This window comes from Dasypus novemcinctus, chromosome 1 (genome assembly GCF_030445035.2).
Source record: "Dasypus novemcinctus isolate mDasNov1 chromosome 1, mDasNov1.1.hap2, whole genome shotgun sequence".
Taxonomy (NCBI): Eukaryota; Metazoa; Chordata; class Mammalia; order Cingulata; family Dasypodidae; genus Dasypus; species Dasypus novemcinctus.
Genome location: NC_080673.1, coordinates 99,803,271 through 99,823,614, shown reverse-complemented (window position 1 = coordinate 99,823,614; position 20,344 = coordinate 99,803,271). Strand labels below are relative to the sequence as shown.

At 37.9% G+C, this 20,344-nt stretch overlaps 1 long non-coding RNA gene across 1 annotated transcript; it reads left to right on the top strand.

Moving 5' to 3' along the window:
* Positions 1–2,845: 2,845 nt before the first annotated feature.
* LOC111765850 (uncharacterized) lies at positions 2,846–19,512 on the top strand. The gene is made up of 2 exons (XR_002798074.3): positions 2,846–3,003; positions 16,124–19,512. It is a non-coding gene; the product is annotated as an uncharacterized lncRNA (long non-coding RNA).
* Positions 19,513–20,344: the final 832 nt, after the last annotated feature.

Genomic DNA, 20,344 nt, shown 5'->3' with positions numbered 1-20,344 from the left:
AATTTGGCAAAAGGATCAAGGTGATCATTATCCATTTGGGTTAATAAACACATTCAATTTTTTTGTTTCTTTATTTTCGTGTCTTCTCCCATATTCCAGCACTGGGCACAGAGATAGTGGTTAACAAATTTTGTTGAAAATTTTAAAAATACTTTAGTATCTATTATGTGAGTCACTAAGCTAAGTACCATGGTACCTCCTTTTATTATTCAGTGTTCTCCAAAGAAACAGAACTGACATGATATATATATGTGTGTGTGTGTATTTATATATATGTAATAAGTATATTAATATATATACATATATATGTAAATATTAAGAGATTTATTATAGAAATTGGCTCATGCAACCATGGGAATTGGCAAGTCTGAATTCCATAGGACAGGCCACAAGTTGCTTGCTGCTAGAAAGTTTGAATTCTGATTTTATTATTGATTTTAAAACTATTAATAGCGTAATACTGCCAGTTCACAAGTATTTATATTTAAAATAGCTATATATATCCTATTGTATTGAAAATTCAGAATTTTAGAATATTTGACCTGAAATGAGCTGAAATTTACATTTTAAATGCTTTGAAAACAATTTCAAAAATAATGGCAAAAGTTTATTAATCAAATTAAATTACAACCAGCTTATAGTAGACATGATAAATTAATTTGGAAGAAAGTTCATCTCATTCACATATACAAAATCAATATAGTAATTGTGAATGAGTTTCACGCAACAAAACTAGCAGTGATTTGCCTTTACTGTCAATAACTTTTGTCCATTTTTAATTGAAAATTCATGAATTTGCAAGTAAATATTTAGATGAATCTTGCACTCAGATTACTTTTCCGGTAACTTTCTGTTTACTTTTAATAAGTGAGGTTTTATTTTGCTAATATTCATAGTTATTGGAAGAGATAAATTCAATAGTAACAGACACATTTCATGCACTGGGAATATATAAGAGGAGCAAAACAAAGTCCCTGCCCTCATAAAACTTGCATTCTAGTGAGGAGAGACAGATGACCGAAGATAACAATTAGAAACAATTACACACAACACACATATGTCCATGGTCAGGTAATACTAAGTCTTAAGCATAAAAATAATGCTCAGAGTTAAGGAGCCTGAGAGAAGTGAAAGGAGATGGGGTACTACTTCTTGTTTTAGGTTTTTTAAGGGAAGACTTGAACAGAGATTCGAATGAATTCAGGGAGATATCTATACAGCTATCTGGAAGAAGAGCGTTGTACAAAGGCCCTGAGGTACAGGTCTACATGACAAGTTTGAAGAACTGTCAAAGAAAGCCAGTGTAGCTGGAGAAGAGTGTATTAGAGAGCTCATGGTAGGAGAGGAGGTCAGTGAGATGATGTAACTCAGATCATATAGGGCCTTGTAGGATATAGAAATGACACTGAATTATATTCTGGGTGAATTGAGAGGGATTTTATTAGAAAAGTGGTATGATAATGTCTTAGGTTTTAAAAGCAGATGGATCTTTTCAAAGAACCCCATCTATATACAGTGGTAGGAAGGGAAAAAGGATAGAAATGGGAAGACCAGTTAAGAGACTATTGTCAAAATACAAGCTAGCAACAAGGATGGTTTGGACTACATAGTTTGGAAGGAAGCATTGAGAAATATCTGAGTCCAAATATATCTTGATATTGAAACTAACAGTATTTGTAATTGGATTGGATACAGGATATGGGAAAATTAAAAGAAGTCAAGAAGAACTCCAAGGTTTTGGCAAATGTAAGATAGGAGTTACCATATACTGAGAAAAAGACATTGGATAGAGAGTGTATTTTGTGAGAAAAAATGAAAAATAATTTTTAGAAATGTTGTCTTTGAGATTCATGTTATACATGGAAATGGAGATGGCATGTGGGCAACTGGATATGCGAATCTGGACTGAAAGGAGAGAGCCAGGTTGTTATGTATATAATTGGAGTCAACAGCATCTTAACATTGCTATATTTCCGTTAGATAGGAGGGAGAAGAGGAAAAAGCAACAAAGAAATGGATTCTGGAATAAAAAGGTAGGGCCTCTGAGGTCAAGCAAAGGAAGTGAACTATGTTAATGATGCTGATGGGTTGAGTAAAATAACAACAGAATTGACAAAAGAGGAAATCATTGGTGATAATGACAAGGTAGTCTTGTGTATCTATCTAAAATAGCACTCACTCTGTCTCCTGACACTAATTTAGTTCCTGTTTAGTGTTTATAACTACTTAACATTGTGCATGTGTGTGTTATATGTGTGATAGTTTGTCTGTCTACTTGCAACTTTACATGGTCCCTAGGAGCAGGGACTTTGGTTTGTTCTCAACTGAATTTCCAGTGCCTATAGCAAGCCTAGCACATGTGTAGCGCATAGATACTTAATAGATCTTTGTTGAAATATTCCATTACAATGCTAGCCCTAGTTTATTTTTCTGATTTTTTCAATAGTTGAAACAAGCATTTCAAAGCATTTATGAGAAAAATTAAAATTTCATTTTTAGGTTTTTTTATAAGTTACAAAATCTACTTTCATCGTGTAAAAAATATGACTCTTGTCTTTGGGATGAGAAATGGAATGGGAAGTCAGGATTTTAGTTTTTAGCATGAGGTGTGTCTCTCACACATTCCCTCTGTAAGAATCATGTGTGTAAATCCAAAGGAGGGCACACTGTTACTCATAGCTCCTCTTTTTTTCCTGTTACACAAAGGGTCCTATTGTTTGCTGCATCTAAATTATCCCCTGGTGATAAGTTAGGGCAGACATCAGCAATTTTCTGGGAGGAAATAGGCAGGGTCTAGCTTATGGTTGTTTAGCAACCCTCAAAAGAGTTTTCCTTTCTCTTTCAGGGTGTTCCTGATGTCCAGCTAAAAGAAATTTGGAAAACTGGATAAATTACCCTACCTATGTCCCTGTTTTTGATAGAATGCCCCCAGCCCTATCACCTGTGATGGACCATCAGGTCATAGGCTCAACGGCTGCCACCACAGGGGATTGGTCTAGGATGGTGAGTTTGGAACTAAAGGACATCTCATGACCAGTTGATTTATAGGAGACCCTTCTATATCTTATAATAAGCCCTGATGTCTAGAACTCATTTGAGTAGTTTGTCCCTTACAACCCAAAGACCCCTCACTAAATCACTTGGAAGGTGAAAACAGAAATTAGATTCCACTAAGCAGCTAAGGTTGTTACTCTACCATCTCTGCAGATTTTAAGGCGTGAACACCCTCTAATTCTGGTGCTTACGGAAATCCTTTCCTTCATTCAAAAAGTGGCCGTACCATCCTTGCCCCATCCCAGCTATTTCTATAGCATCCCTAGAGCAAAAAATGTAAAGAAGAGCAAACCAATATATGTATTGAGAAGGGTGGGGATGGGAGTCCTAGCTAGGGAGTCTTGCTAAATTTTGGAACTATTATGCATTCTCTGTACCTGTTTCCATATCATCATCAGGGCAGGCTATAGGCTATCCTACAGTAAAAAGCAGAAATCTGCATGGCTTAACCAAAGTTCATTTCTAATTTACACCATGTCCAATGCAGTCTGGGCAACTCTCCAGGGCCATCATCCTCCAAGTTCTGACTCAGCATTCCAGAGTGCTTCAATCATAAGCATCCCGCCCCCCCCCCTCCCCTCCCAAGAGCAACACGTACTTCCACAGTCTCCCCAGCAGGAAGGAGAGGGTAAGATCCTGCAATCAAGTGCTTCTTTTGGAAATGACACCCATGGCAAATGCTCACATTTCATTGACCTGAACTCCTCATTCAGCCTTACCTAATTTCAAGGGGTTGGTTGTATGTGATCCTCCCACGTGTCTGAATACATAAGGAGACCAAATACTCATAAATAGTAATGATGCCAATCAGCATTTCTAAATAGCCAAATAACCCTGCAGGACCTCTGTGCTACAGTTTGAATACCGGTAAGTGTCTTGCCTCTGTTTCATATGCCATGAGACTCCTGGAATGACATATGGCTACTGATTGGCATCTTGGACTGAACCTTGCCTTTTATCCCTGATGCGTGGCCTCTCCTAGATTAAATCGAACATACTCCATTTGGACTGATTTTAATATTACTGCTACTTCCCTGAGCTCTGGATCCTACACCACACTCTTGGAATCACTACTGCTTCATGTAATCTTGTTAGCTTTTCTCATAGGCCAAGGCTCCCTCACTCATGGCATTCCATGTGCCTCTGTAGGTGGGCAGTGTTGAGGCAATCACTGATAGTTATTAATATTATATAAAATGAACTAGAAAAAAAAATGCCCTCTTTATAGTCTTAGCTCTGACTAGAATAAGTTCTTCTTAAATTTCCAAATGTGTGAGGAGAATACCTAGAAATATAATATATATAGGACTAGGGTTTATTTTTGTCAGTTAATGCCTTTTAAAGCAAGTTAATATGACCAGTTTAACAACATGCAAACTTGCTATATTACTGAATAAATACCAGATACCTTCTCTGAGTAACAAGTTTTGGTACCGTTTTGACAGAGGAAAACACTTTTTTTCTCTTTTCACTTTGTTAGTCACAGAGTGCATTTTTTTAAAAAATTCAAGGCCAGCACTTATTCTAAATATCTTGGATGAGAGTCTCTTTATGCATCCATGCCTATGACTCTCTGACTTTGTCATTCTTTTGCTCTCATACATACACACACACAAACACACAATGCATCATGTATTCACTAAAGATGAAGTTTCTGATTTAATCTCTAAGCTAAATTTTTACTTTGCTTTCCTCATTCATAGCCTGGGCTATGGTTTTCTGTTTGCCCAAAAATACTAACTTCCTAGGTAATTCTAATGGACATGTTGGTATCCAAGATTATGGGCCCCAGATGTAAACCCTGAGATGAAGATTCTTATAAAAGTGATTTATTAAAGAGTGTTCCAAGGAAAAACCAGGAGGGAAGTAGTGAAAGTAACAGGAAAGGAAAGATGCCAAGCATGGGTCATATGACAAGCAAAGACCCTCAGAAGATAATTTTGGTGCAGTTCATCAGGGGAGCTCTGGATATTTGTAAATCACATCTCAGAGCTATCTCCATTAGGAACCAAGGAGCTGAGTATAAATATCCACAGTCATTGGTAAAGGTGTGCCTTCAGAGAGATGTAAAATCTTACTTAGGTACTTCTGACTCTCTGTATACTCAGGAAAAGACCAGGAAAGTTCAAGGCTAGAGCTCTGAAATAGAGATGTAGGTGAATGCAAACAAGGATCTATTGTGTGTGGAAATGGAAAAGGACCTGTGGGGGATATGGGTGGGGCACTAAGAGCATCTGCTACAGTGGGTTATAAATCACTGAGATAGGAGAATAGTGTAAAGAAAACAACTTCATTGAAGGTATGCCATGAAAAAAAAATCACACCTGTTCTCATATCACTTCAAATTAATTTCTGCCCTCAATGGATTTAACATCTTAGGTTTAAGGATGATGTGGTTTCATGGACAGACGGCCTTCCTCCATTACCATTTCCAATTCCCAAACAGCATCCATTAAATGGAATGAAATTTGTAAATCACAGAATATAGGATTTAAACCAATTATGATTAAACTGAAGTGAAAATATTCCCAAGACATAAAATACATTAGCTCAACTCAAAACTAAGATCTGTCTCAGGTGCCTGTGGTTAGGACCTCTACCCAGTCTTGGAAATCATTGGGCATATACTTAAAATTTTTAACCTATTTGGAAGCCTCATTTTAATCCACATGATTCTACATCACCCTTAGTTCAGTAGAACAAGATTGGGCACATGATACCACCTTCCCCTATCAGAGTCTTTCCGTTGGAGATTTGCATTCAATTTTTCTCTGGAGGACAGATCCTATTTATACTCATAAGATTTCAGCAGCTGTTATTCTGCCATACTGATGGAGAAAGCTGAGAAAGGGTTTTTACGGAAAGAGAGAAGTGGAGTTCTTCTCACTCTGAAATCTTTCTGGTGCTCCCCATTAACCCAATCCAATCAGAAGGCAAATGTCAAAAGAACACTTGAAGCAGTTCATACATTTTCACAAAATGGGGCGGGGGGGGCAGGCGGGGAATGTAGAATGGCTCTGAAGGCCTAACAGAAGATATCCAACTTAAGACTTTTGTAACTCAAGAAAAACTTTAAAACCCTATTTTCCCTGACTTTTTTAAAGCTAAGAGACAAACTGTACAGCCAATTTCATTAACAGGAGTACACAGAAGGGGAGAGAGGTAACTAGGCCTTTTTGTATATCTCCACCTTCCTCTGTGTACTGAAGGCTCTTGGTAACCACTAAGAAGCCCTTTACTCACCTGTTCTTATCAGTCAGCTGCTGTGCTCAGAATTTTGAAAATTTAGGAAAGACCTTAGATCTTCTGGTCATAGCTATAACATATTAAGAGGGTATTTTTTTCAGTTAAGTTTATATAATAACTGTCAATGATTGCATCCAACATAGGCTACCTGCAGAGGTGTGCGTGAGGGAGAAACTAAGCAATCACCTGAGAGGGAAGCCAGCAAGATCACAAGAATTAGTAGTGACAGCAGGAACCAGCATAAGACTGCAGGACCTCAGAAAGGAGTAGTTGTTCCTTCTCCAGAGAATTACTCTTAGACAATAGGGAGTTACCTTCTAGGAGGCTACCTTCCCCAAAGATGTCATGACTGACACAGTTATATCATGGCTGGCCCACTTGCCTTAAGATGGAACTAACTGTTTGGTGCAGTTTGTGCTTTAGAATTTACCCAAGGTCTCAGACCAAGGCTATTGTCCAAATGAATTGGTTAGTTTGTACCACTAGGTTATCCTAGTTCCCTCTCTCCCCTTCTTTGTGAGCACTTCCTCAGTGAATCAGTTAGACAAGAATTTGCATCTTAGGCCCTACCTTTAAGACACCTGACCTAAGACACTCTGTAAAGTGATTAACATCTGTACATGTTGCTTATGAGGGTCATATTCTGTAGTGTCTCTAGTCATTTCTAGCATTTATTAAACACTGAGCATTAGCCTAGCACTTTGATAAGTACTTTACATGTATTTTCTTAATTTTATCATCTCAAGAAACAAAAAAGGAACAGTTATAATTTCCACTTTATAGATGAGGGTATACTTAAAGCTTAAGGAATGACTTGAGAGCACACAGATAGTAAATGTCAAAGCAGGTTTCAAATCTGGTCTGTTCAATTCCAAAGTCCAAGCTCCTAGTCACTAGAATATATTGCCCCCTTGTTGGAATTAAAACAAAAATCATGCCTAGTATTTATGAAAAACTCACCATTCATTTTACCTGTATTGTATTATTAAATATTCACAATACTCTATAAGGTAGATACTAAAATTATCCCCACTTAATGGATAAGAAATCTGAGAAAGAGAAGATATACAACAGAGAGATACCTCTTCTCATCTCAACCTGAAAATAGGGCTCCCTGACCTCTAGAAAAGTCTCTTTCCTTAGCATCTCACCTAGAGATATGTAAATGACCCATCTCAATGTATCACCTAAGAGAATGCTTTTCACAGTGATTGTAACCGAACGCACAGAATGTAGATATTATATTTCTGTATTTCTGGCTCCTCCTTCAATGCCTGGCACATAGTAGGTGTTCATTAATTTGACATGTATGAATGAGAAAATGAAGAGAATGGAAGGATTCCCTTTTTTTTTTTTATTGTATTAGAAGTTATCATTGACTTTTTGTTGCTGAGTGAGTTTAGCAGGAGAAATTCTCTTTTCTGCCTCTTGTTTTTCTCTATTGTGAATCACTTTACTTTAACCTGTGACTCCACATAGTCCTACTTAATACTACAGTTGTATTCTAGAAATAATATTGAATCATTGACTGTTATAACTGAGTGAAAACCATGGAAAACCCTTTGTTTAAACTTCATTTTATAGGGGAGGAAAATGAGGTGTGGAGAAGCTGAATTCACCAAATTATAAAGCTCATTAGCAGCTAGTTAGCAAGTCAGTGCTATTTCTATTGGTCCAGGTTACCTCCTTAGCATAAACAGTGAGAAACAAAATGTGTATTTGTGTATGTGTGTGTATATTTATATTTGTATCTTAATTATCTGTTATATCCATTTCTAGCCTATGACATTTAACAATAATAATAATAAGGTTATCTATTATTAAGTCTTAATATATGCCAAGTCTTACACTCTCATTCAGTCATCCAACCACCCAATGAGAGAAATACTATTATGTCCTCTTGTTATAGATAAAGAACTTGAGACAAAGAGAGGTTGAGCCACTTGCCCCAGGTCACAAAATTAATAAGGTGATTTTGAAACCAGAACCTTGACCACAGAGTTTGCCACTCTACTACTAAGGGGGTTTGTTTTAACTTTTAACATTCATGAAACTTTTGATAGAGGGCAAAAATTTCTATTGCTGAGAAAAGAAGTCATTAAAACCAAGAAATTTCAGGTTCAACTTTCTTTTTTTCTCATTGAAAGCCACCAGTATCATAATGTACCTCAAGACAGTTTTCATGCCAGTGAGGAATTAAAAGGAACAAATAATATATATGAAATAAAAAAATCACTGAAATTTTGCTCCATAACAGCAAGAAAACCATATTCTAGTATAGTACAATTCTTATTATTTTAAACCAAAGAAATTTTACTTATTCTATAAATCTATCATAGTTGTTTTTCTTATTAAAACATTTTATAAAATTAAAATAAATTAGAATTATTTTTACTGATTAAATAGCTCACAAAAAACACAATATAAGAAGACCAAAGAAATTATTTAAATGAACATTATCATCAAAATACACAACACTGTTACTGAAATATTTTCAATGTAGAGTGTAAACAATATTTAATAAAAATAAATTTTCAACAGGATTAGATACTTTATTTACAGATTGTTGTCCTCATTAGGAATTGCCAAAGTACCACTGTCTACATTTCCTAAATATGTCTATTTGCCAAAAGTCATCAAACCATTCTCAGTGCATGACTAGATGCAAAAATGAAATTGATGTGAATTGGTCTTTAATCTACATGTTTTCTTTAAGTAAATATCATTTTTTCTTTAGCTTAAACTTAAGCTGGAACATACACACAAAATAGTGTGTTATTTGAATTTGGTCACTATGGTGGTTAAGCTAATGTATCAACTCAGTCAGGTAATTGTGCCCAGTTTTGGTCAAGCAAGATTGGGCTAATTGTAATACAGAGATATTTATGGACGTCAGTCATCAGTGAGTTCATTGCAGAGATAGCTGATTACATCTACAATCAACCAAGGGGATTGCTATCAGCAATGAGTGATGTTTTATCCAATCAGTTGAATGCCTTAAAAGGAGAAGTGATTGCAGCATTCAGACAGAATTTTCCAGCTCACCTTCAGACAGCCAAGTCTCCTGGGAACTCATCAAGGACCTTCATCAGAGCCCCTGGTTTGCAGCCTGGCCTGGCTGCAAAATTTGGACATGCATCCCTAGGGTCATGTGAGAGAATTTTATAAAATCTCATACCATTTATAGTTATCTCCTATTGATTCTGTTTCCCTAGAGAAGACTGACTAACACAGTTGGTACCAGGAGTGGGGTCTTGAAAAACAGAATTTTAAACATGGGATTTCTGAAGTGCTTGTCAGTTTTGCAGTTAACTCTCTACTCTAATTGGATTCAAGGGTACTAATGATTTCCTTTCCAATAATCAAGAGACCACTAACAGTTCATGGTGGGAGATGCCAATGGAGATGCACAGAAGATAACCACTGGACTGCTTTACTTCTATGCTTACAAAAGGCAAGGATCTGGGTGAGAGTGTTTTCAACACCTTAACAGAGTTTTGGGGAATCAAAATTTACAATGATGTTGGCTGACTCCTCCTAGATACTCTGGATACAGTTACAAAAGAAAAGGATGAGCTAGACTAAAGACTTCAAATTTGCAACTTAAATGCTGCATGAATGATGTGAAAGTTTTTATGTATGCTTTGAAAAAAAATCTTGTTTCATGCAGCCACAGGCTTGAGATCTCTGAAAATCAGACTCAGACTTCCATTGTATGATTAACAGAGTTACAAAAGAAACTAAAATCTCAACCTTGTAGGGTGTCTGCTCTTAAAGTGAAGGCATTGATTGGAAAGGATTGGAACCCTGAGGATTGGAATGGAGACATATGAGCTGATGATGATATCAGTGGGGACATTGGGACCCTTAGTTCTACTTTTTTAAAAAAAGATTTATTTATTTATTTTCCCCCCTTCCCTTCCCCCCTTCCCCCGCCCTGCTGTTTTTGCTGTCTGTGTCCATTCACTGTGTGATCTTCTGTATGTATTTTTTTTTTTTTTTTTTTTTTTTGTCTTCTCTTTCCAATTTTTCTCCTCTAGGATTCACTGGGATTCAATCCTGGGGACCTCTGATGTGGAAAGAGGTTCCCTGTCAGCTGCGCCACTTCAATTCCTGGTTTCTGCTGTACTTCACCTTGACTCTCCCATTTGTCTTTCTTTTGTTGTGTCATCATTTTGCTGCATGACTCACTTGCACAGGCACTGGCTCACTGCAGAGGCACTCAGCTCACTGCTTGGGCACTTGGATCACCATACAGGCACTTGGCTTGCCACATGGGCACTCATGTGGGCACACAGCTTGCTGTGCATGCACTCGGCTCACCACGCAGGCACTGGCTCACCACATGGACATGCTTTCTCTTCTTCTTTTTCATCAGGAAGACCCAGGGATCAAACCCAGGTCTTCCCATATAGTAGGCAGAAACCCTATCACTTGAAGCACATCTACTTCCCAGAACCCTAAATTCTGCTGAGACTTAGCCAGATAAACCTATTATGGCCTGCCCTGTAGAGACCACACAATGCTAAACTTGTATCACCCAGCTTCCAGCCTGCACCAGGGAGTCTGGACCTCCTCCCAGCTCTGAGGCAAGTACCAGCCAAACTCCAGCATGCTTTACCCAACCTTCACTTTGCCCTGAGGAAAGATTAATCCTGTCTCCCTAGATGAAAATGTTTAGGAATATCCTGAGATCAGTAGCTCTCAGTAACTTTCTAATCCTTTTTCTTGTCCACCCCCACCACCTGATTCTCTTAGAGACCTACTACTAACTAAAATCACAACAAACTACCAAAGACAAAGTACAAAGTGTGACCCATGAGGAAGTATGCTCTACTCTAAAAGAACTGCATGAGTTTTACAACATATATAGACAGAAATCAGGGGAATATGTGTGGGAGTGGATACTAATGGTATAGGATAATGGTGGAAAGAATACAAAATTGGATCAGGCTGAATTTATTGATATGGGCCCACTAAGCAGAAATTCTGGATTCAACACTGTATTTCCAAGGGTTAAAAAGGGTTGTAACTGTTTGGTTGGCTGGCTGAAACATGGATCAAAAGATGGCCTAGAACAGAAGTTCTTAACAAGGGGTCCATGGACCCCTTTGAGGTCCATGGAAAGATTTCAGGGAGTGTGTGAGTTTGAATTGAAAAAAATCAACTTATTATCTTTATTTATTCTGGCCTCTAACTGACATCAAACATTTCCTTCGCTTATGAATATATGCAATAAATAACTTACAGTAGTATTCATTTCACCTCACTGGCAAAGTGGTCCATGGAACAAAATCAGTTAAGATCCCCTGGCCTAGAATGTCTGAGGTTGAGATGCTTGGTTTATCTGGATATACAATAGAAGAGAGAATAAAAAGGCTTAGAGAGATTGAATTTACCATTTGAGAGCTGCCCACCCACCGCAGGAAAATTCAGAGGACACACCTTTAACCTGAACTGTGAGGAATAAATTTGTAAGACTAACTTCATCTTCGCTGGGGAGCTCTGTGGTTGCTCTTCTTGTAGTTCATGTATTACTTTATAATGGAGCTAGAATCCTTAAATGTTATGGGGATGATTGGATCTTAGGCAGGTGAAGGTCAAGTGTCAGCAGATAGTCACCAAAGACAAGGTGGGCGTGGCTACTGCAATGAAAGGCAGACTGAAAGCAGCAATCAAAAGAGTCTGAGTCATACAGAGGTATGGCTTTGGTCAATAGATTATGGGTATTTAGAAGTGAAATACATAAGCAGTCTATTAAATTTCTACATGATCTGTATAAGCAGAAGAGTACTAGGTCAAGTGAACAAAACCCTAGCTTGAATTACAGAGACAGAGAATCATGGCCTTTCGCTAGACTAACTGCATTGGGGAAAAGGAAATGATCAGATATTTCAGGGATTATAGGCACTGGCTCAGAAATGACATTAATTCCAGGAGACCCAAAACATCACTGTGGTCCACTAATCAGAATAGGGGCTTATGGAGGTCAGGTAATTGATGGAGTTTTAGGTCAGGTCCATCTCACAGTGAGTCCAGTGTGGTTATTTCCTCAGTTCCAGAATTCGTATTGGAATAGACATCCTCAGTAACTGGCAGAATCCTCATATTGGATTCCTGACTTGTGGAGTAAGGGCTATTATGGTAGGAAAGGCCAAGTGGAAGCCACTAAAACTGCCTCTACCCAGCAAAATAGTGAATCAAAGGCAATACTGCACAGGAAGTGGACTTGGCCCAGTGGATATAGGGCATCAGATTACCACATGGTAGATCCTCGGTTCAAACCCCGGGCCTCCTTGAGCCATGTGGATCTGGCCCACGCACAGTGCTGATGTGCACAAGGAGTGCCGTGCCACGCAGAAGTGCCCCCCACATAGGGGAGCCCCACGCACAAGGAGTGCGCCCCATAAGAAGAGCTGCCCAGCACGAAAGAAAGTGCAGTCTGCCCAAGAATGGTGCCACACACTTGGAGAGTTGACACAGCAAGATGATGCAACATAAAGAAACACAGATTCCTGTGCCACTGACAACAACAGAAGTAAACAAAAAGAACACACAGCAAATGGACACAGAGAACAGACAACTGGGGGGGGGGGAGGGGAGAGAAATAAATAAAAAAGAAAAAAAGAAAAAGAAATAAAAGAAAAAAAAAGCAATACTGCATACCTGGAGGGATTGCAGAGATCAGTGCTACTATGAAGGATTTGAATTCTGCAGAGGTGGTAATTCCCACCACATCCCCATTCAGCTCTCCAGCCCTATGTCATAATATTGTCTGCAGGACACTTGGTCATCTCTCCCTCCCACAAGACATCACATTGGTCCATTATATTGATGACATCATATTGGTAGGACCTAGTGAGCAAGAAGTACCAATGACTCTAGACTTTTTGGTAAGGTATTTGCATGAGAAAGGATGGGAAATAATTCAAACAAAAATACTGGGGCCTTCCACCTTGGTGAAAGTTTAGGTGTCCAGGGGTGTGGACCATGTTGAGATATCCCTCCGAAAGTGAAGGATAAGCTGTTGCTCCTGGCTCTTCCTATGACCAAAAAAGAGGCACAGTGCTTAGTTTGTCTCTTTGGATTTGGAGAACACATTCCTCATTTGGGTGTGTTACTCTGGTCTGGCCCATTTACCAAGTGACTAGAGAAGCTGGGGACCAGAACAACAGAAGATTCTGTGACAGATCCAGGCTGCTGTGCAAGTTGCACTACCACTTTGGCCATATGATCCAGCAGATTCAATGGTGCTGGAAGTGTCAGTGGCAAATAGAGATGATATCTGGAAACTTTGGCAGGCCCCTATAGGAGAATCACAATGCAGACCCATAGGATTTTGAAGCAAAGCCCTGCCATCCTCTGTAGATAATGGCTTTTGGCCTGCTACTGGGCCTTGATGGAGACTGAAGGCTTAACCATGGGCCAACGAGTTACCATAAGAACTGAGTTACTTATCATAAGCTGGATATTATCTGACCAACCAAATAATAAAGTTGGGCATGCACAGTAGCACTCTATAATAAAGTAGAAGTGGTATATAATAGACAGGGCTTGAGTGGGTTCTGAAGGCACACATGAGGAAGTAGCCCAAATGCCCGTGGTCACCACTCCTGCCACATTACCTATTTTTCCCAGCCAACAACTCTTGGGAGAGTTCCTTACAATCATTTGCCTGAGAAAGAGAAAACTTGGGCCTGGTTTACAGTTGGTTCTGCATGATATGCTGGTACCACCTGAAAGTGGACAGTTACAGCACTGTAGCCCCTTTCTGGGACATCCCTGAAGGAGAGTGGTGAGAGCAAATTCTCCCAGTGGGCAGAACCTCAAGCAGTGCACCAATTGTTCATTTTGCTTGGAAGAAGAAATGGCCAGAAATGTATACAATGATTCATGGACTGTTGCCAATGGTTTGGCTGCATGGTCAGGGATTTCAAAGGAACATGATTGGAAAATTGGTAACAAAGAGGTCTGAGGAAGAGGTATGTGGATAGAATTTTCTGAGTGGGCAAAAAACATGAAAATATTTGTGTCTCACATGAGTGCTCACCAGAAGATGACTTCAGCAGAAGATTTTAATAATCAATTGGATAAGATGACTGGCTCTGTGGCTAATGCTCAGACTCTTTCCCCAGTCACTCCATTCATTGCCAAAGAGCTCCTGAACAAAGTGGCCATGCACATAAAGATAGAGGTTATGTGTGGGCTCAGCAATGTGGACTTCCCCTCACCAAGCCTGACTTGGTTACAGCCACTGCTGAGAGTCCAATCTGCCAGCAGTAGAGACACACACTTAGCCCCTGATATGGCACCATTCCCCAAGGTGATCAGCCTGATACTTCCGTCATGGAAGGGGCAGCAGTTTGTTTTAGCTGGAATAGACACATACTCCAGATATGGGTTTGCATTCCCTGGATACAATGCTTCTTCCAAAACTACCATCCAGGAAATTATAGAATTGCTTATCCACTGCTGTGATATTCCACACAGCATTGCTTCTGATCAAGAAACCCATTTCAGAGCAAATGATGAGCAAGAATGGGCACATGCCCATGGAATTCACTGGTTTTACCATGTTTCCCATCATTTTGAAGCAGCTGGATTGATAGAAAGGTGGAATGGTCTTTTGAAGACTCATTTATGGTGCCAACTATGTGGCAATGCTGTTCAGGGTTGGGGCAGTGTTCTCCAGGAGGCTGTGTATGACCTAAATCAACACCTACTCTATGATGCTGTTTCTCCCATAGCCAGGATTCATGGGTCCAGGAATCAAGGGGTGGAAATGGGAGTGGCACCATCCACTATTACCCCTAGTGATCCACTATGAAAATTTTTGCTTCCTGTCCCTGCAAACTTAAGCTGTGTTGGTCCAAAGGTCTTAGTTCCAAAGGAGAAGAGCTTCCACCAGGGAACACAACAATAATTTCACTGAACTGGAAGTTAACACTGCCACCTGGCCACTTTATGCTCCTCCTAACTCTGAATCAACAGGCAAAGAAGGGAATTACTGTGCTGGCTGGGGTGATTAATCCTGACTGTCAAGGGGAAATAGTACTGCATCTACATAATGGGGGTAAAGAAGAGTTTGCCTGGAATACAGGAAATCCTCTAGGGCCTCTCTTAGTACTACCATACTCTGTGATTAAAGTCAATAGAAAATTGCAACAACCCAATTCAGGCGGGACTAATTTTGACCCAGAATCTTCAGGAATGAAAGTCTGGGTCACCCCGCCAGGCAAAGAACCACGGCCAGCTGAGGTGCTTGCTGAGGAGAAGGGGAACATGTAATGGGTAATGGAAGACAGTAGTGATAAATATGAACTTCAACCATGTGATCAGTTACAGAAACTAGGACTGTAATGGTCATGAATATTTCTTCCTTGTTTGGTTATTAGTATTATTATATATGTACATAAAATGAATATCTTTGTTTTCTTTCCTTACTTTTTCTCTTATCATATGACATAAATTGTATTAGTTTCATATCTATTATTTAAGGATGTCAAGTTTAAGAGTGAATATTATTCAGGGACTTGCACCCTATTCTGTAGGGAATTAATGCATTTCCAGGTGTATGCAGGACAGTTGAATATTGTTAGGAGGAAATATATATATATATGTCTGTATCATTTTTATTTAGAGACTATTCATGGTTTAAGGTGATGTGTGTGGCTGCCAAGTTGACAAGGGGTGGACTGCCATGGTTAGGCTAATGTGTCAACTCAGCCAGGTAATTGTGCCCAGTTGTTTGGTCAGGCAAGCACTAGGCTAATTGTAACTCAAGGACATTTATGGACTTTACTCATCTGTGTGTTCATTGCAGAGATGGCTGATTACATCTACAATCAACCAAGGAGACTGCTGTCAGCAATGAGTGACGTTTTACCCAATCAGTTGAATGCCTTAAAAGTCACTTACGCATTCAGAGAGAATTTTCCAGCTTACCTTCAGACAGCCAAGTCTCCGAGGAACTCATCAAGGACCTTCATCAGAGCCCCTGCTTTGCAGCCTGACTATGGAATTTGGAATTGTGCATCCCCACAGTCACATGAGAGAATTTTATAAAAATCTCATATCATTTATAGAAATCTTCTGTCAATTCTGTTTCTCTAGATATCCCTGACTAATACAACTCTTTTAAAACCAAATATTATGTTTAAATTTTACTTATAAATTGCACTGAAGGGAATGGAAAACAAGTCAGTCCCTTTTGAACATGTTTTAGTGTAGTAGAGATGATAACAGTGGTGTCACCTACCCTTTGGGAATTTGACTAAACTTGCTTTGATTTCTACTATTGTTCTACTGGCAGTTCAAAACTCTCTCTAAATTTCTGTACGTTTTCTTACTGTGCTTCTCCATGCTTTTCTATGCTCTTAGCTCCTGTCCATGGGTGCCATTCTAATTCTTTGCATGTCAAAATCTGCACTGCATTTCACCTCTTTCACTGTTCTCAAAAATTCAATCTCAATCAGCATTTTGCTATTTAGTGAACCTAATGAATACTTGAAGGATTATGAGGAAAGACCACTTTACACGATTCACCATACTCTGCCATCTTGCTAGTCCTTATTTCTCCCTTTCCATTCTTTATCTTCCAAAGCCTAGATTTCTTCCATTGGAAATCATATCTCCCGACTCCAAGTGAGAAAGGGGAGTGGCCCTGACAGGCTTGTCTGCCTTGTCCGTTCTCATCTAGATTTCCAGTGAGTTAAATTTTATCTGTTTTTAATTAAAATTTTTATTAATAATTCTTTACTATTAGATAAAAACCATTTAAACTCTTTTGAATAAATATCAACCTTCTTTTCATTTAAAACAATTCTAAAATAAAACATCTGAGCAGAGAAAAAACATCAAAGTTAACCAAATTTATTTAATAATGTAAAAGTCACAAAAAGAAATATAAGTATTATCCAATTTTAAAAACAGGGTTCAGTTTAAGAAATATCAAACTACATTTAATTTTAAATATGGAAAGGAAAAAAACTGAACAAAGGACAAAGGGCAAAATAAATGAAAGATTGTAAGATACTCTGCCTATGGCATGGGAAAGAAAGACTGACTACTTTTGTGGGCAGATAAAGTGAAATATGCCTGGCATATGTGGAAAGAAAGTTTCTTTCTGCAGCAATTAAGAAATAAATTCAGAGAGAACAAAAAAGAGTATTGAGCATAATAAAACAAACCTTCATGCAGCCAACACCAAGCATGAGAAATAAATCATTACAAATACAGTTGAAGCCTCCTGTGAACTTCCCTTATTACATTCCTCTGAATTTGGTATCACTCTTCTGCATGTTTTATCTTTCTAATCCATATGCATGAATTCCATAAATATAGTGTTTTTTTACATGCCTAAAAATTATAGAAATGCTATTATCTCTACATATTCTTTAGCAGCTTGCTTTTTCAACATTGTTTTTTGAGATTTATCTGTATTTACACCTTTAGTTCTAGTTTTTTTTTTCATTTTAACTATTCTATAATTGTTTCTTGTATGAATAAATGGCAGTTTATCTATAGTCCCACTAACAGACATTTAATTTGTGGGTGGGTTGTTTCTTTTTTTTCTGTGTGTGCAGATTTTTACTATTAATCTTTTAGTGTTAAACCAAGACTGCAATGAAGACTTTGCTGAAGTCCTCTTTGTGTACACATGTGAATAGTGTATATCTAGAAGTAGAGTAAGTAGGCTTAATGGTAGGTATATCTTCAATTATATTTGATATTCTAAATTTCTTTCTAATATAGCCGAACCACTGTATATTCTGCCAAGAATATATGCTCCTCCTTAACACTTTGAATTTTACCCAATCAAATGCGTATAAAATAGCATCCCATTTTGTTTTCAAATCATAGCTTTTTAAAGTAAATGTGAAGTTTAACATCCGTTAGTATAGTTACCAGCTGTTTGGTTCCTTCTTTGTCAGATCCTGTAGTGGTGTTGCGCTGTGTTGACTTGACTAGGCCAGATCTGTGTTCCCAGAATCGCTTTCCCTATATAGCTCCAGTTAGAGTTGGTCAAAAGAGAAATTTCCAAGAGATTTGAAAGGTAGAAGTGAAGATTTTGCTTTGAAAGTCATCATGATTACATGTGGTGAAGAGAGACACAACACGTTGGTGGATTCCAGCTTGTGTTTCTTTCCCCTACTATATCCAGTTATTCTTTGTGATTGCTGGCCTAATGACAGTCATGATCCTAAACTCACCAGATCCAGAAGCAATAGCCTTCCCTAAGTCCTACCAATACATCTTTGTGTTCCCACTCCAGCTGAACATACCTGGCTTCTGGAGTGCTTGTTAGTGACTTTTCTCTGATTCTTCATCTTCTCCCTTTCAGTCCTTAGCTCCCCAGCTTCACCCACTATTATGTAAGTTATTATTACTATAACATATCTTCAAACAAAACAAAAAACTAGAGAAACTGGAGAGAAGAGAAGAGCTAATAAAGTAGTAAGAACCCCATAGGCCAAGATCTGGGAGAAAAGTGAGCTACTAAAATAAGCCCTACATTTGGTACATATAGCTTTTTGCCTTGAAGCTTTTGCCAAGTTATTAAGCATTGGTCCAGATCTCAAAGAGATGAGTGCAATGAAAGCAGAGAGAAGCCAGGTAGAAAGAGGACAAGATGCTAAGCAAAGCTTTAGGTATTCTTACAGAGCTGGAGAGGCATCTGTAATTAGAAAGCAGGTCCTCCAAGGAGAAGGGTCCATAGTAAAACTGAATTTCATTAGGATGATTGAAAGGCTACAAGGAGGAGGTACTGCTAACCAGAAATAGAAATAGAACAACATTTACAAAGACTGAAGCCTAGATTGAAATTAATTCAAACCTAGACTACATAGAGGTAATCTGTCTCACACTAATTATCTGACTGAAACATAAATAAATCTTTTGTAGAGAAAAATAGCATCATTCTGCTCCTCAAATTATCTAAATATTTTCATACAATATAGCCACATACCAAGAAATATAACCAAATGAGCAAACACTGATGGAAAAATAAATAGAAACAGACCTACAGGATATACATATATGGAGTTATCAAACAGGGACATTAAAATAAATGTGCTTGAGATATTTAACAGAATAGAAGAAAAGATAGAGAATTTCAACAGGAAATTAAAATTTATAATGAGAAATTTTTAGGACTTTTATAACTGAAATATTAAATAATTAATCTTTAGATTTCAATGGATGAGTTAAAAAGCTGAACAGGTACAGATGAAAGGATGGTTACTCAACTGAAGTACCAAGAAAAAAAAAAAGGATGGAAATATACAAAAAAAAAGATATATGGGAACAGGGTAAAAAGTCTTAACATTTATGTAAATGATGTTCCAGGAGGGGAAAGAGATTTAGGAGGTGAATCAATATTTGAAGAGATAATGACTGAAAAATTTCCCAAATTGATGAAAAACAGCTTTAAGAAACACTAGACATAAAGCAAGAAAAATTCAAAGAATATCACACATGGAATAATCATAGAAAGATTCTTGAAAATTAAAGGAAAATCCTTAAAATCAGCCAAAAAATCCCCAGAAGTTTTAAAAAAAAAATGTAACCTGCAAGTTGAATCTAAAATTTATGTATAAATTCAAAGAATAGAAATAGCCAAGAAAGTCTCGAATGGGACAAAATTAATGGGAAACCTTATGTTACTTATTACTAGATATCTAAATTTAAAAACTTACAGTAATTAAGGCAGTAAAATATTGGTTCAAGAAGAGTCAAATAATAGTGTGGAACAGATGAGAGAGTCCTCAGAATAATCTCCATATATATGGACACTTGATTTATGACAAAGATAATACTAAAGAGACAGGGAAAAAGATGTTCTTTTCAATAAATAGTAATGGGTCAATTGGACATCTACACGGAAAAAAAAACTTGAAGCCTGCCTTACATAACACATACAACTCAGTTCCACATAGTTTGCAGATAATGTGAAAGTAAAGAGTAAATTTCTAGAAGAGTATATAGCAAAATCTCGTGAGGACTTTGGGTATAGAGAAACATTTTTCAAATAGGACACAAAAAT